Source organism: Emydura macquarii, unplaced genomic scaffold (assembly GCF_026122565.2).
Source record: "Emydura macquarii macquarii isolate MOO-44397 ecotype Brisbane River unplaced genomic scaffold, CSIRO-AGI_Emac_v2 contig_3044, whole genome shotgun sequence".
NCBI classification, from domain to species: domain Eukaryota; kingdom Metazoa; phylum Chordata; order Testudines; family Chelidae; genus Emydura; species Emydura macquarii.
In genome coordinates, this window is record NW_027133181.1 from 2,075,857 (window position 1) to 2,092,709 (window position 16,853).

Consider the following 16,853-nt stretch of genomic DNA (forward strand, 5'->3'; position numbering starts at 1 on the left):
ATGTTATTTGGATCAAAATCTGGATTGTCAAAGTTTCTTTATTAAATAAGGTTTCCACCTTCCCTCTGATGGGGTGTATAAACCCTAGGCTGTCACAGCCCCTAAGGGGTTCATGAACGTAGAATCATAGAAGATTAGGATTGGAGGAGACCTCAGGAGGTCATCTAGTCTAACCCCCTGCTCAAAGCAGGGCCAAACCCATCTAAATAATCCCAGTCAGGGCTTTGTCAAGCTGCACCTTAAAAACCTCTAAGGATGGAGATTCTACCACTTCCCTAGGTAACCGATTTCAGTGCTTCACCACCCTCCTAGTGAAGAAGTTTTCCTTAATATCCAACCTAGACCTCCCCCACTGCAACTTGAGACCATTGTTCTTAGTTCTGTCATCTACTACCACTGAGAACAGCCTAGTTCCATCCTCTCTGGAACCCCCTTTCAGGTAGTTAAAGGCTGCTATCAAATCCCCCCTCACTCTTCTCTTCTGTAGACAAAACAAGCCTAGTTCCCTCAGCCTCTCCTCATAAGTCTTGTGCTCCAGCCCCCTAATCATTTTTGTTGCCCTCCACTGGACTCCCTCCAACTTCTCACATCCTTTTTGTAGTGGGGGGCCCAAAACTGGACACAATACTCCAAATGTGGCCTCACTAATGCTGAATAGAGAGGAATAATCCCTTCCCTTGATCTGCTGGCAATGCTCCTATTAATGCAGCCCAATATGCCGTTAGCCTTCTTGGCAATCAGGGCACACTGTTGACTCATATCCAGATTCTTATCCATTGTAACCCCGAGGTCCTTTTCTGGAGAACTGCTGCCTAGTCAGTTGGTCCCCAGTCTGTAGCAATGCATGGGATTTTTTTGTCCTAACTGCAGGACTCTGCACTTGTCCTTGTTGAACCTCATCAGATTTCTTTTGGCCCAATCCTCCAATTTGTCTAGGTCACTTTGTATCCCTACCTCCCATCCATCATCTGCAAACTTGCTGAGAGTGCAATCCACCGCCATCCTCCAAATCATTAATAAAGATATTGAACAAAACTGGCCCCAGCACCGACCCCTGGGGCATTCTGCTTGTTACCGGCTGCTAAGTAGACATCAAGCCGTTGGTCACTACACTGAGTCTGATGATCTATCCAGCTCTCTATCCACCTTATAGTCCATTCATCCAACCTATACTTCAACTTGCTGATAAGAATACTGTGAGAAACTGTATCAAAAGCTTTGCTAAAGTCAAGGTATATCACATCCACCGCTTTCCCCACATCCACAGAGCCAGTCAGCTCATAATAGGAGGCAATGAGGTTGGTCAGGCATGACTTGCCCTTGGTGAATCCATATTGACTGTTCCTGATCCTGATCACCTTCCCTCTCTTCCAAGTGCCTCAGAATGGATTATTTGAGGATCTGCTTCATGAACAGAGCAGCTATTTCCCCATCTGTGGCTGAACACTTGACCAGCAACAGTGGGGATAAAAAGCTGCAGCTTAGACAGTGAGGGGGGCTGCTAGAGAGGCTGGGAACATGAAGAAACACCTTAGCTCTGGAGAGACAATGCAATGCCCAAGGAATAGAACCAGAAACCCCAGAGGGGCTGTGTGATGAGATTGCTAAAGAACAGTTAAGCAGATATTTCTTCCTTTGACTGAAAGAAAGGGCAAGCACTAGACTTCTCAGGACACCTGCTGCTAGGTCTTTGGAAGATTATGACATAGCCTTTAAAGACTAGCTGGCACTGGCCAGAAGGCTAGGAGGATGGGCTTTAAAGGGATAGCATAACCTTAATGGGCCTGTAGGCAGAGGGGTGGACAAAGTCCTCTCAGTGTGCTCCCCGCCCAAAAATATTATTTTGGGCATCTGACTAGTATGCTTTGAAAATCCAAATTTATCTAAAATTAGGCTGCAGTTTAATTTCACAACTAATATAATCAGGAACACATTGTGGTGAACATTTTTCAAAAGTGACTAGTGATTCAGGGTTCTCCAATAGCAGGATGACAAGATTGAAACACTTTAAAGGAGCCTAATTTTCAGAAAGCTTGAAACCAGCACCCTCTAAAAAATCAGGTCCATTTAAGATGTCATTCAGAAACTGAGGTATCCCAACCCACTAGTTGTTTTAAAAATCTTGGCCATTTATTTTTTTGTATACATGAGATTAATGAATGAGGGATATCCAAGAGCAGGATTTAACCATACTGCAGGTGAAGACTTGTCCTTGTAATACCTGTTTGTCTGAACAATGAGTTATCACAAAGTAATCACTCTGAAGCAGTGCAAAGCATGAGGGTTATGTTCAGTAAGTTTTTTATCCATATGCATGTGATTACTCATGCTAAATGAAAAATTGCCTTTAAATTACCTTTTGGGGAAAAAAAGCTGAAAGATTAAGAAGTAAGTTGCTTTTAGGACAATGGCAAGTTGGCGAAGGATGTTTCATCTCTAAAGATCATAGACATTAACCAACTCTTTAAAATTCTGAACAGTTTAGTGGGATGAGCCTTTGGCCAATAGCAATCAAAATATTTTTCTCTTCCTTTATTTCATATGGCAGCAGTACAAAGTTATTATTCTAACTTTTTGTATAATAAATTGAGGATTAGCCTTCCACTTATTTCCAAGGTGTCCCCTCCCACAATCTTTTGCTTTCTCCTCCTTCCAGTTCTGCCACCAGTCAGAAAGGATCAGTAAACATGAAAATGCAGTCTCTCTTTAAAAGAAGTGTGATTTCTCACTTGCAAGCACTTAACCCAGTTGTTTTGTGAACTATAGTGTAGATGGTCAGATGTTGGAGAGCAAGAGATTGTTTTTCTCTTCGGCTACTCTTCCCCTAACTTTTGGATGGAAAAAAAAATTCAGTTACTATCACTATGGCAAGAATCCTGTAGGGCTCGTTTACATGGCCTTGTTATGTAGACTATAGGGATGTGAGTTGTAGCACACACTAAAGTGTTGTGCTGTAACTACCATGTATAGACCTTGCTAGTGCAAATTAAAAAGTACCTAATTCAAATTAATGTAGTTCCATTTCAAACAGCAGTTACAGCACAACACTCAGATTGCACTGCCGCTGTAGTCCACACTGCAGGGCCTTGTAGACAAGGCCTTAGCATTCTGCCGAAGGAAAAGAGAAATGAGAGCAGGACAATTTCACTTTTGGAAAAAATATTTTCTTGTCAGGCCCAATGTCAGTTGAAATCAACAGAAAGTCTCCCATTGACTTGATCCAATGCTGTATGGATCAAGCTGCAAAAGATTATCCATATCAACTATTTTTCATATTAAACATAGAGACCATTTCATAGTGCATCCATCCTTCTGGGGAAACAAGAGTTAACACATTTCACACCAAAAATCATTCACTGGGAAGCACACAGCACATGTTTTTATAAACAAAGCAGAATCCTGCAAGCAGAAATAGTGACTTTATCTATATTTCAGAATGGAAACTGTCCTTCGGGTACTTCCATTTTCCACAAAGGCATATGCACTGATCTTACACCATAGCCTCCCTCGTCACACTGAATGTTTCTAGGAAAAAGCATGATTTAGCCAAATGAGTGTGTTTTTTGTTCATTACACCCCTTTGCAATTCTTAACATCCCAAATGTGTCACAAGAGATATTCCACTTCTGAGTATAAATAAAGGGTGTGCAAAAGATGACAAAGGTGAAGCTATTTGAACCTGGAAAGGAATATATGTAGCCACTACTGTGAGATGGCAAACAGGAAAAGGTTATTTAAACATTTTCGGATCTATTTCTTCCACCACCATCACCTTGACCTCCTCCCCCATTTTTTCCACCAACAAATGTTTTGATAGCTATTTTCCAGTCAGCTCTGATACATGTTGGATATTTGCTAATGGAAAGATCACAAAGCAAACAGTTTCAATCAAGAACACAAAATGGTCACACCTTGGAGAAAATGTCTCACCACAAAATTGAGGTGAAAGCTTGCAACAGATACAATCCAGATTGTTTTACAAAAAAACACAAGAAAAGCTACAGTCTGTACATCAAGACACTGAGCAGTCAAAAGGTTAACCACACAGAATGAAGGCATTCAAAGACACAGATGTAACCCCATTTGACATAATCTCTTAAAAATGCATTCCCCGAACAGCAAAATCCAGAACAGTTTGTTGTCTGACACCATGCTTCAGGAAGTAAAATATATTGACATTTCCCGATTGCCCAATACAGATTCTTTCTGCAGTGAGTGATTTCAAGCTTGTGAAAACCAGAGAGATTGTGATTGGACCTAAGTGACTGCAACATGGTCTGCCCTCAGAATAATAAGCTTCATTTCAATACTGTAGCACTCTATCTGCGGACTGCAGGCTGTCATGTCTATATACATGTTGTTGTATTATGGCTGTCAGGACAGGGTTTTTTTTTACTTGCATCCGGACTGGGGCATGAGCCCCTTCTCTCCATATTTCCAGCATAGTTTTGGAGATATTTGGAGGAAAACTGATGGAAAATTCAGTCCACATAGCACCTAATAAGGCTATTATGGCATGTACAGTGAGTTTTTCTGTGAGATACCACTTTCGGGCACACAGACACATTTTCCCATTTGTACCCTCTGATTTGGTCTCCTCATCAATGATCTCTTATGTTTTAATGCTGCCTTTGACATGTATAGAAGGAGGTATGGGTAAAGTATTTAGCAATCCTTTTGATATCTGGAATGGGCAGAAAGAAAAGAGATACACATTTGTGTATGCTGGTATAAAGTCAGTGAGGCCCATCCTAAAGGTATTTTTTGTGCCTTCAAGATGAGGAAAACAAAGAAGGCTGGTCAATGGGAACCAACCAGAGTGGGAAACTGTCTTTAGGACCCACAAGAAAGCACACTCCGCATATGGATCTAGCTATTTGTTGAACCCCAGTTATGTACAGAGACCATGCATACTTCAAATCCTCCCACAAACATATCTGCACCAGGCAGATTTGAAGAGCAGATAAAGGAGAGTTCTAAATGAGATCTGCTGGTCCAGCACATGGAGATATGTGGGCATTAGAGTAGAATTTTACTGTAGGAAATACTATGTAACTTCATTAGAAAAAAATAAAGGCCAAGGTGGAATTTTACATGAGGGTGTGTGTCTGCAACATTCATGCAGTTTAGAAAGAAACTAACATGGAAAATACAAATATAACAATTCAAGTAATCCAAATCATTCCCATATAATTCCAGTAGAAGATTGATGATGACAAGGCCAAGCTGGGTTTCTCTGGCAAATTCCAAAACAAATGATCAACAACTGGAACAATTCTAGGGTAAGAACTCTAGAAGCAAAGAAAGATTTGCAAAAAGTAAAATTCTTGTATAGCTATTTTTTACATTCCCAAATCCTCACTTCCAAACCAGACACCAGATTTCTTCAGTCATGCTTTGAATAGCATGGTGCTATCAGACAATGTGTTCAGATAGAAACTTTCACACTTACAGTATGTTGTACAGTATCTGCAATTTCATTCAGTAGAAGACTGTGGCATATATGCCCTAACTAAAAAGTCTCCACTGTTTAATAGGTATTCTGAGTGCCTCTCAGTGCCTTAATTATTCTGTACATGTACTCCATTCCAAGGCTCTCACCATTGCTGCCTCCAGAGGAGTTGAGAGAATGCACAGAAAAATAAAGTTAAAGGTAATTAATATTTTTGTCTTCCCAACATTTAAAACAAGCTGTCACCTAATTTTGTTGGTTACAAAGCCTATTGTTTAAATGAAAGGCAAAAACAGATGCTTTTAAAAGCTCATATGGAAAATACAGGTCCAAAGAGAAATAAATGTGTATGTTTGTGAACAAGGAGACACAAAACTTTGAATTTTCTGTAATATCTGCTATTTCATTTCTAATTATGCTTTTAACTCAGTCTGATGCATAGTAGGCAGGTGAAATACCTTACTCTCAATTGCAAGAAGCATTTAACTGCACTTATGAAAATATTTATTTCCGCATGCAAATATGAGCTTCATTATCCAATTAAAATCAATTTATATTAAAATTTAGCTAATGCTATAAAGATAAAGCATATGCACAAATGGTTTATTATCTAAATTTGCACACCAAATTAGCCATGATAATGAGATTATAAAATGTGTAACTTTGGATATTGTTTTGCCATAATGCCCCAATATGTTCATCTCATAAATCATGAAATAAAAGAACTCATGACTAGAACACAAACAGTGAAAGTTAGATTTCTGCAGTAACTCTGTCATGGGATATATATATAATCCTTTTCAGAATGATAAATAAAATGAGGACTCATCATATTTGGTTTTATAATTCTTCAGATTAAGAGGTGCCTACTGAAATACCTTAGCACATGTATTGCATGCACAGGTTAGTCAATTGGATTAAAGCTGGTAAGAAAATAATCTACGGGTTCAGGGGATGAGCCCTGCACATGTTGGATGTTACCTGTACAAAAGGAAAGACAAAGCTGATAATGATAAATTAATCCAAATAGATGTCACATGATTTTCATCAACTTCTCCAGCCAAAGTACCTTAAGTAACAGTATTATTAACATCTGCTGCTAGTTATAAAAGGCAGTGCTGTTACAAACACATGGTATGCCTATCTGCTGTGTGGGTGTGTTGTGGGGAAAGATAGTGTAGGAATTCTTTCCCCACTTCTGTCTCCTCCTCATTCCCTTTGCAGATAGACTGGTAGGGAGGGAGGTTCTGGCTCTCCATAGCCCTCTACACCAGTTAGTAGAGGTGTGTCATGCAGTTGGGGTTGTTGTAACAAAGGGGGGGAGTAGCCCTAGAGTTTTCAGGTAGGTTGAGTTTAAATTTGGTGGGAATGGTGAACCTCTGCAACAATCCAAAACAGGAATGTGGTTTAAGGGCACAAAGGAGAGTCTACAGATAAACTTGAGTGAAAGGATTAGAGTATATTCTACTTATAATTAAGGTTTCTGGATTTCCTTGCTATGACCAGCTTGAGGATTTTCCACCTTCTACCAGCATACTAAATCATTTTTCTTTTAATGAGTCACAGGGACTCAATTAAGTTCATTTTCTGAAAGAGGCTGGAATGGGAGCAGTTGGAATACTCAATTACACTTTTTTCATAGAAACTGAAATCCAAAAGTAATCTCTCTTCAGGTGAGATGCTATTGAATGTAGTATCTGGATTGCAGAGTAAGTCTTTGAAAGCATTTTACAACCTGTGCCGATTGCTGACTTCAACAGGTTTTCACCAGCAGCCAGGCCATGAACTATTAAAAAGCCTTAAACTAAAAAGCTAGTGGAATGCTGTTGAAAGTGTTATTGATTACTGTAATTGTGAGAGGGGATTTAAAATTACTGTAGTAGACAACAGATATTAAAAATATGAAACTACAGGTTTAAGACTGATATATTCCTAAAGAACATGAAGATAGCTGGAAAAATATTTTAATGTCCCCCCCCCACCTGACCCCCCAAACACCACTTGAATATTAAATGCAAAACACTAAAGGGACTGATTCAGCACCCATTAAAGTCAAGGGAAAGACAACTGGCCATTGAGTCAGGCCTCACGACAAAACAAAAAAAATAAAACAAATCAACTCCCTTCTCCACAAAAAACCACACAACCCACCATTCTTTTCCAAACAAAGAGGTGGCAAAAACAACTGGGCATTGAGTCAGGCCCTTAAGGCTTGATTCAGATGTTCTTACTTAGGCTGAACTGGCCCTGAGTTAATGCAAAATTAATGGTACTCATTTAAAAGCACAAAAGGCAGAGCAATGACAATGTTCCCATAGCTGAACATAGCATATGTATAAACCATTCTGTCTGGCTAGATGACAAAGACGCATTCTTTTCTAGAACATTGCATGTATATGTCTCGTTCCCACATAGTCACAGTAGGACTGAAATGCATGGACTTACACTGGCTTTACTGTATGAGGTGGGGAAGAGAGTTAAGGAGAGGAATTACACAGGAGGGCTATACCTCCTGTGTGCTGTGGAGAATCTCTGGTTGCTATAGTGGGCAAGCTGACCGACAGGGGGCATAACCAGAATGCTTATTACTATGTAGCTCAATAACCCAAAACTCTGTCTGTGTGTGTGTGTGCATGTGTGCTAGTGGTAGAGTGACTGTTCTTATGCTCCATGCCCAATAGAGATCATTTCCCTCATCTCAAGGATCACTCAAAGATCCTCTGTATGAAGGTCATTATAAAGTTTCAACCCCACAAAAGTATTTGTCAGAAGTTCCTGAGATCAGTGGGCTATACTGAAAGTTTCAATGTAACCTTAACCATAGCTTTATTTACCAGGAAAACACAACAGTAGCAGATGTATTCATAATCCATACCTATGATTGTATATTGTTGTTCAGAATCAGAATAACATAATTGTTTGGAGTTTGTTTTTATTGTATTACTAAACATATAGTATAACAGCAAAAGCCCCTATCAGATAATCTGAATATAGCACTGAACAATCAGAATGCACTGCTGTGTTACAATCCTTGCTATTGCCCTGGATTAAGCTGCAAAGAAAATATTTCCTAACATCACACAAGTTAGATAGCTATCTTATAATATAAAGACCTGATCCAAGCCCAATGAAATCAATTGGGGTTTTTCCACTGATTTCGAGGGCCTTTGGATCAGGCTTTGAAAGGAGTCTTATACCGATACTTCATTAATATGCCATCAAAAGGGAAGTCAGGAAAATGTAGGCAATCTAGTAACTGCCCCCACTAGAATTCAAATTAGAAATGCAATACCTAAAAATGAATCAGCACAGAAGCATCTGAAGAAAAGAATAGAAGAGATTTGATTAGAATTTCTCATCCATCAAAACAAGAGTTATTGCAGCCCTGTTGAAAAAGAACTCTCTAAAATGAGACTAGGAAATAAAAAAAAAAACCCAACCAACTAACCAAACAAACAAAAAAAAAACCCAAAAAACCCCAACTCCCTCCCCCACTCAAAAAACCCCCAACAACCCCAAAAACAAAAAACCCCACCATTCTTTTCCAAATAGAGAGGTGATAAAAAAACAACCTAGAAAATTCAGGGATTGAATATAGGGTGGTTAGAGAAAGTGAGGGAATTCTTATACTTTGCAACCATATTTTTAATAAAAACCCAGACTTGCCATCAAGCTTTACAGTGGGAAATTCACAATTTTATTACAGGACACAGAGTTTCTGATTACCTTGCTAGTCTAGGGCCCAAAGTAAAACTTTTGAGGAAACAGATTCCAAAATGAGCTTATGACAAAAATTGCCTGAAAGCTGATCTCTTAGGCCACTTTGAGGACATCTACAGTTCTGAAGCAATTTAGCTGCCTCAGCACCTTCAATAAAATACCAGACCATAGAAATATCACCTCTGCTGAGTTTTATTAGCCAATAAAACAAGCCAGCTAGAGCTGGCATTGAAACATGTAAGGAAGGCTTTAAAAAAAAACTAATTATCAATTGATGTTTTTTGAGGGTAATGGCAAGACCACTTTCAGTGGTAAAGGTTCCTGGAAACACCCAGGCTAGAACACTGAGGATGAAAACGTTAGTTTGTTTCATTAAGAAGAAACAAATGTAATGAAAAAAGTTTACAGTGCACACATCAAGGGCTTATCCTTGGCTGTTGTAAATTGGCATAGTTCCACAGAATTCAGTGGAGCTACACCAGCTTTAAATCTGCCCCCTAATATCTGAAACCATTTTGAATAAAAATGGGCAATTACTTCTTTGACGCTGATCAAAGGTATTTTAAGGTATTTGAAAACATTATTCATAGCCCAGTGTTTAATGCAAGTACAACCCCCATACGGTATCTTTAGTCAGAAGGTTTGACTGTAGCCAACTTGCCATCTCCATAAACCCATGACTTGCTTTCTAGAGCATTGTGGTGTGATGAAATGACCAATCTGTGAGGCTACCAATATATGCTTCATATTCAGAGTGAAAGGGAAAAGAATTCTATAAGAGAGCAAATATTTGTGTAAATTAGTTCCAATTGTTTGAAAGATACATACAAGATTATGTAGTCCAGTATGGAGTCTATAACAACTGAGGATGTCAAGATAAGAGGTAGGCCAAGGATTGTTCAGTAGCACAAAAGAGCGGCAAATATGCTTTTGTAGGATGCTGTATGTTATTATAAGAATTAAAGCGTATTAAAGGAATTGGACAACGAGCTCTCTGAATCACTAATGTTGATTTTAACAAAACTTGCAACACCAGGAAATATTCCTAAAGGACTGAGAAAAAACTAATGTTTTGCCAATGTTTAAAAAGGCTAAATAGGAAAACACAGGTAACTATAGGTAATTAGCCTGACGCCAGGCAAAATCATGGGAAATCAGTAAAGAATTAAACGATAGTAGCATAATTAATGCCAATCAACATGAGTCTATGGAAAACAGGTTTTGTAAAAAAGCAAAAAAAAAAAAAAAAAAAGACCCCAAAACTGATTCTTGCAATGAGATAAATGTTGATACTTAGATTTCAGTGAGGCATGCCATTCTGATGAAATAATAGTCTGTAATGGTCTTCGCTCAGGGGTTAGTTGGTTAGGTAGCATCACCTAGTGATCAGGGCTTAGGCCTGTGACTTGTAGGGGGGTTGTTTTTAGGGGAGCCCAGGCCCTCCCACTCCCCCAGGCTCCAACCTAGGGACCTTTGAGTGATATGACAACCAGGAGCTGCTTAAGGCTGCCCTCCCTGGGCCACTTCCTATTACCTCCTTCCCCCATGATCGTCCCAAAGTTGTTGTCCTGGTTTAGGTGGCATGAAGGGTGTCTGCTCACTACAAGGCACCTTCTGGTGACTGCATGTAGTGCGGCAGCTCTCCTGCTCTCTTGGGCAGCAACTGCCTCATTCTTCAGTGTGGCCCATCCTCTTGGGCCAGATCCATCCTAGGGCTTTCCCTGCTGGATTTAGAGGCATGTGAGCCAGGCGACTGCCCGGCATGCTGGGATTCGGGGGCACCAGGCTTGGGGTGCTGTTTTTGTTAGCGACAAAAGGGAAAATAGAATGTTTGAAATAAAACGTTTCAAATTTTCTGTATGTGGATTCATTTTTCACTAACTTGTTAGAATGCTCTGGAATTTTGCAGAATCTTGTGGAACCTTCCAGACTTTCTGAGAACTACATTTTCCTCGAATCTCTTAGAATGTTGTCAACCATACCCTTATGGGTATAAAAGGGGTGGGGCATCGCCAGTCAGTCAGTGAGATATAAGAATGAAGTGAGGTGATGTGAGAGACCAGCTGCGATATTATGTATAATTATTAAAGTGTACTTTTCTTTTAAGACTTGAAGAGTGTAAGTAGTGACTAATAAAGAACATATTTAATGAGATGCCAGAGATGTCTATTGAATGCTTATCTACACAACAATATAAAAGAAATACTGTTACTTCTTTTGCCATGCTTAACATGTGTGATGACTTTCTAAGACTGTGGAATATGGACTTTTGCTCTCCCTAATACTGTCTGTTTTCCCCCACAGAAAATTAAAAAAGCCCTCAAAGAAGCTTTCAGGACCTTCATAAAGGAAGCAAAAAATTCAACTGCAATCTAGTTTACAGCAAGGGGCAATTAAATTAGCAGATTTACCTGAAGATAAGGAATGAGGATAAGTGAGGAAAGTGATGGAGTTTTCCTGGCAGCATAAAGGAGAATGATAACAAAGAAAAATTTGGTTTACATGAAAAGGAGAGAAACGATACAGAAGAATCAGCCTCGCATTATGACAGAAATTGCACACTACAAATCGATACATCAGATTGTACTTTATGGCCAGCAATCTTAAACTTTGCTGATATTGATTGTACAATTTTGAATGGGTCAGGATATGGCATTTCCAGTAAATAAGCAGTGACACTTCTCAAAGTCTCACTGAGAAAGCATGCTCGAGAATAGTGAGAAACTGAATCAGCGTTGGCTAATTTACTCAAAATCAACTGACAAAGTGTTCTGTTTTTGTTGCAAAATATTTGACAAGAATGCCAAATCGTTGCTTGTGCTTTCCAGGTACAATTACTGGCATAACTTAGTTGATACTCTGAAGCAACATGAAAAGTCATCTGGTCATTATATAGCCTACTCCAAATGGATGGAGGTAGAGTCCAGGTTCAAGCTGAATAAATGCATGGATACAGAAAACCAGTGCATTGTTAATGTAGAAACCCAGGATTGGAGGCACGTGCTCGAACATCTGATCTCAATTACCCTCTTCCTTGCAAAGAAAAATTTGGCTTTCTGGGGCTCGTCAGATAAGTTGTTCACTGAACATAATAATAATTTCTTCAGTTTGGTAGAGCTCCCTGGGAAATACGACAATGTTATGCGTAAGCACCTACATCGAGTAGTCCAAAAGAAGCTATGGACTATTACTGCAGCAAAACAATTCAAAACGAATTGACTGACCTTATGGCAAAGAAGGTGCTTGATAACATATTGATGTGGCTTGGTAAAGCGAAGTACTATGCAGTAACAATGGACTGCACTCCTGACATTAGTCACAGTGAAAAGATGTAATTTACAGTAAGATTTGTTGACGACGAGAATGGCTGTATCCAAGTAAAGGAAGTTTATCTGTTTCTGTCTGTGGATGACTCTATTGGAAAAGACCTAACAGAACTGTGTATGAACATTTTGAATGATAATAAAAAGTAACTTCAGGACTGCTGTGGCCAAGGCTACGACAATGGCGTGAACATGAAGGGAAGAAACAATGGCATCCAGGCAAGGATCCTTGCACTGAATCCAAGACCTTTCTTCGTGCCTTGTGGCTGCCACTCCCTCAACCTGGGTGTGTCAGATGCAGTGTCATCTTCTTTAGATTCAATATCTCTCTTCAGAGTACTGCAAACGATATACATCCTGTTTTCAGCATCAACTATCAGGTGGAAGATCCTCACGGGCAATGTTACAAATCTGACCAGGAAGCTGCTAAGTGACACTAGCTGAGAGAGCTGAACTGGCAGCATTAGGCCAGTGAGGTACCAAGTGACTGTGGTTTACGACGCCCTAATGGAACTGGCGTAGTCAAGTAAAGCTGAGGCTGGAATCTGATGCGAGGCACAAAGCCTCGCAAATCAGATCACTGACTTCAAATTTCTGGTCTCAATTCTGGTTAGGCACAATATCCTGTTCCAAGTAAACGTTGTAAAAAAGGCATTACAAACTCAGTTGATGGATATCGTGACCACTACTTACTTTGATGAGAAGCTGTCTTGATTTTGTTGTGGTATACAGAGACAATGGATTTGAAGATGCCATCACTGCTGTCAACAAAATGGCAGAAAACTTAGGAGTTGAGCTTCTCATCCAGGAAACCCATATTCATCGGAAGAAGTGATAGTTTGGTTACGAGGGCAGAGATGAGATGATGGGAAGCTCAAAAGACAAATTCAAGTGGGAGTTTTTTTGTTTGCTCGTTAACACTGCTTGAGAGTCCATCAAAGAAAGGTTCAGACAAATAAAGCACCACAAAAAGACCTGGGGTTTTTTGTATGACCTTAGTAAACTGCCAGCAGACAAGAAAACATACTTGAACAATTGTACAAACCTTCACCAGACTCTGAAGGACACATGGGGAATGTTTGGATGTCAATGATAAAGATCTCTATGTCAAATGGGACAACATCCGTCACATTTTGCCACAGGGAAGCACTCTCCACTCTAAGTTCTCCAATTTGTTCATGATGCAGAGCTGACAGGCCCTTTTCCTAATGTGTGGATCGCTTTGAGGATTCTGCTCACACTGCCAGTCACAGTCGCAAGTGGTGAGTGCAGGTTTTTGAAGCTCAGGCTCATTGAAACATATACTTGATCGAAAATGGCTGACAAGAGACTGACATCACTTGCTATTTTATCACTTGAAAATGCCGTTGGCTGTTCTTTGGATCTCTCTAACGCTGCACTTCACTTCACGAGGACAAAGGCAAGAAAAGTGACCTTTTGAACTAAAGAACTAGGGTTAACATTCTAAGGCTGTCCCCTGCTATAACACTATTTAATACTGGTCCACCCAATGTTCGATTTCTTGATGTTAGTACATTTCAATTTCTTGATGTTAGTACATTTCAGTTACTCTTAAAATTAAAACGTTTTTATAAGCTTAGAGCAAACACATTTTTATTTGCTTATATATGTATTTTATTTGCTTATATATATATTTTATTTGCAGATACTAGCATGCAAATTTACCATTTTATACAACAGGGATAAATCATGCACGTAAATCGTGCATCAAAGTCATGAAATGGGCTACAAATGCAATAACAAATAAGGCATTCAAAAGTTTAACAAATATGGGAAGGGGGAGAGCTGAAGACGTTCCTCATCTGAGGTGCCATTTGGTCTAGGGCTGGCCCTGGCTGGGGGGTAGTCCAAACAAAGCAAAGGGGAATTAATAAAATTCAGAGTGCATATGAGAGGGAGAAGGGAATGCTTCCCTCTCAGGTTGTCTTTGAAGCAGTTCCTCCTTTTCTTCAGAGAGGGCCCTTTGGGCAGTAGTCATGGGGTGAGATTCTGCCTTTCCCTCAGCTCTCCTCTGCTGGAGCTGCAGGTTGAAGGTCTGCTTTCTTCCCTGGGCTGTCACCAAATGAGATACTCTCCTGCCTTTTAACTCCTCTTCCAGTTGGAGCATTTCCTACAGATGTGGCAGGGCGAGGCGGGGCTGGCTAGGCCCACAGCAGTTCCTTAACTGCTCTTTGCCCAGTGTGAGGTTTGTACACCCCATCACATAGCCCTATACAAAATCAATGTAGCTCAGACTAAATGGATTAAAAACTGATTAACTGATAGATTTAAAAAATAAATTAATGGAGAATCAACATCCTTTGTTGGTGTTTTTAAGAGGGTCCCTCAAGTATCTGTTCTTGGATGATTATTAAATATCAAAGATCTGGAAGATCCATCCTAGCTGAACAGTCTGGATGATATGTAGCTGTGAGCTTCTCTACCCCAAGATGTCTGCTCATCTGGTCATATGTAATACTTTCAACATCTAGAGCACTATCAGAAGGACAATGATCGGCTTTCCTACTCTATTGTTTGAACCCTGACTATTTGGCCAGAGAGCCAAAAAATGCTCCCTTGGATTTGCTGTAAGAAAGGATCTCTGTGTTGCTCCAATTTCATCGCCAGATCCTGACACACTACTTCATCCCTCTCAGGAATAACATATGCAAACAGGCAGCATGTAGTAGCCTCTACTGCTGCATCCATCTTGATTGTATTTGGAATGCAAGATATGGCACCTACATTTCCATAAACCTTCTTGTCAAAATCTGATTGGGAGGGGATGGGCTCTTGTCTTTGGCCCATTTTGATAGGGTGGTTTCTCACTGTTTTCATTACTATCCCCTTCTTTCCAGAAAAAGGAGAAACCTCCCTTAATTTATTGCACTGCTTTAGAATCTGAGGTTCTGTCGCTAAATTAGCTACTAGGAGCAATATAGCTCCCTTTTTTGTGGTTCCAAGACAGCGTGCCACCAGCAAGTCCCAATGTCTCACCGGTTGGCTCCATAATATTTTCCCAGTCTGTCATTATTTGCTGTACCTGTTACTTAGGCTGGAATTACCCATTCCACCCTTGAGAGGATTATTACATCCTCTGCCAGTGTCATCATTCCAATTACAATGAATGTTTTATCCACTGTATTGAGGTTAACTCCATACCTCACCAGAAAATCAGTCTTAACCAATGATCCTTGATCAGAGTCCCACGCCACAATAAAATCCCGTAAGGTTGTCAATTTCTGCAGTGTCTTGCCAATTGCCCATTTCATTCATTCTTTGGCCATTTGCTCATCACAGAGTAGGGAATTAATTTCTGTAGTCTTTTCGTGGAAGCTTCTTTCTATAACCTTTCAGGTAAAACAGGAACTTGTGCTCCAGAATAAATTAGGTTATTACATAAGACTCACTTATCCTTCCCAAGCAGATAGACACTACTCCCTCCAATGGCAGGCAGATATCGTAGTGGCCTAGAATTTGCTGACAGACAGCTTGTGTCACTGTTCTCTGCACCAATCTGCCCAGCAGCAGTTTTAATCAGTAAGCAATCCCATTTAAAATGTCCAGACTATGCACATTTCCAGCAGGCCTGATCCTCTATGGCCATCGTGCCCTAATGAAGGTGTTGCCTTGTTCCTCGACTGAAAACCTGAATGTCTCCATCTCAGTTTTGTTGCTGTGGTGTTGCCTGCTGCCTTTCCATCTGAAACACTGACTTTCCTGGTCATTATTTCATGAAAAATTGTTGAATTTTTCAAAACATTTTATTTTTAATTAATTTCGGGACACCATTTTTAAATGAAATTGTTACCAAGCATGTTACTGGAACTGTTATCAAAATGATTATCAATTATTTTTTGTTTACTGAAAACACAAGTTTTGGAAAATGATATTTTTGGTACCTTTTTTCTATGATTTTCAATAAACATTTTGATTAAAAAAAGTTAAAATTAATAAAATAGGTCTGTGCTGATTTCTAAGAAACTACTTTGAAATTCTGAAATGTTTTGTTATTATTATTATTATTATTTATTTAATTTTGAGTAACTTTAGTATCTAGTGCTATAAAAAGGTTATAAAAACTTTCTCCATACAACAACCTAGTGTTCTTTCAATTCCTTAACACAGAATGATAAATATGCTTCTAAATACCAAATTACACAGCCCAGCAATACAACATACATAATTGTTTGCTGTATCATCATGCATAAGAGCTGCAGCATTTTGAAGCACAGCATACGTCAGTCAAATGAGGCATTTTTCAGATGTGATAATTTATCAAAGATTGAGCTATAACAATATATATTTATGGAACGACAGCCTAGGTGTAACAAATGTCACCTTGCTGAAATACTGTC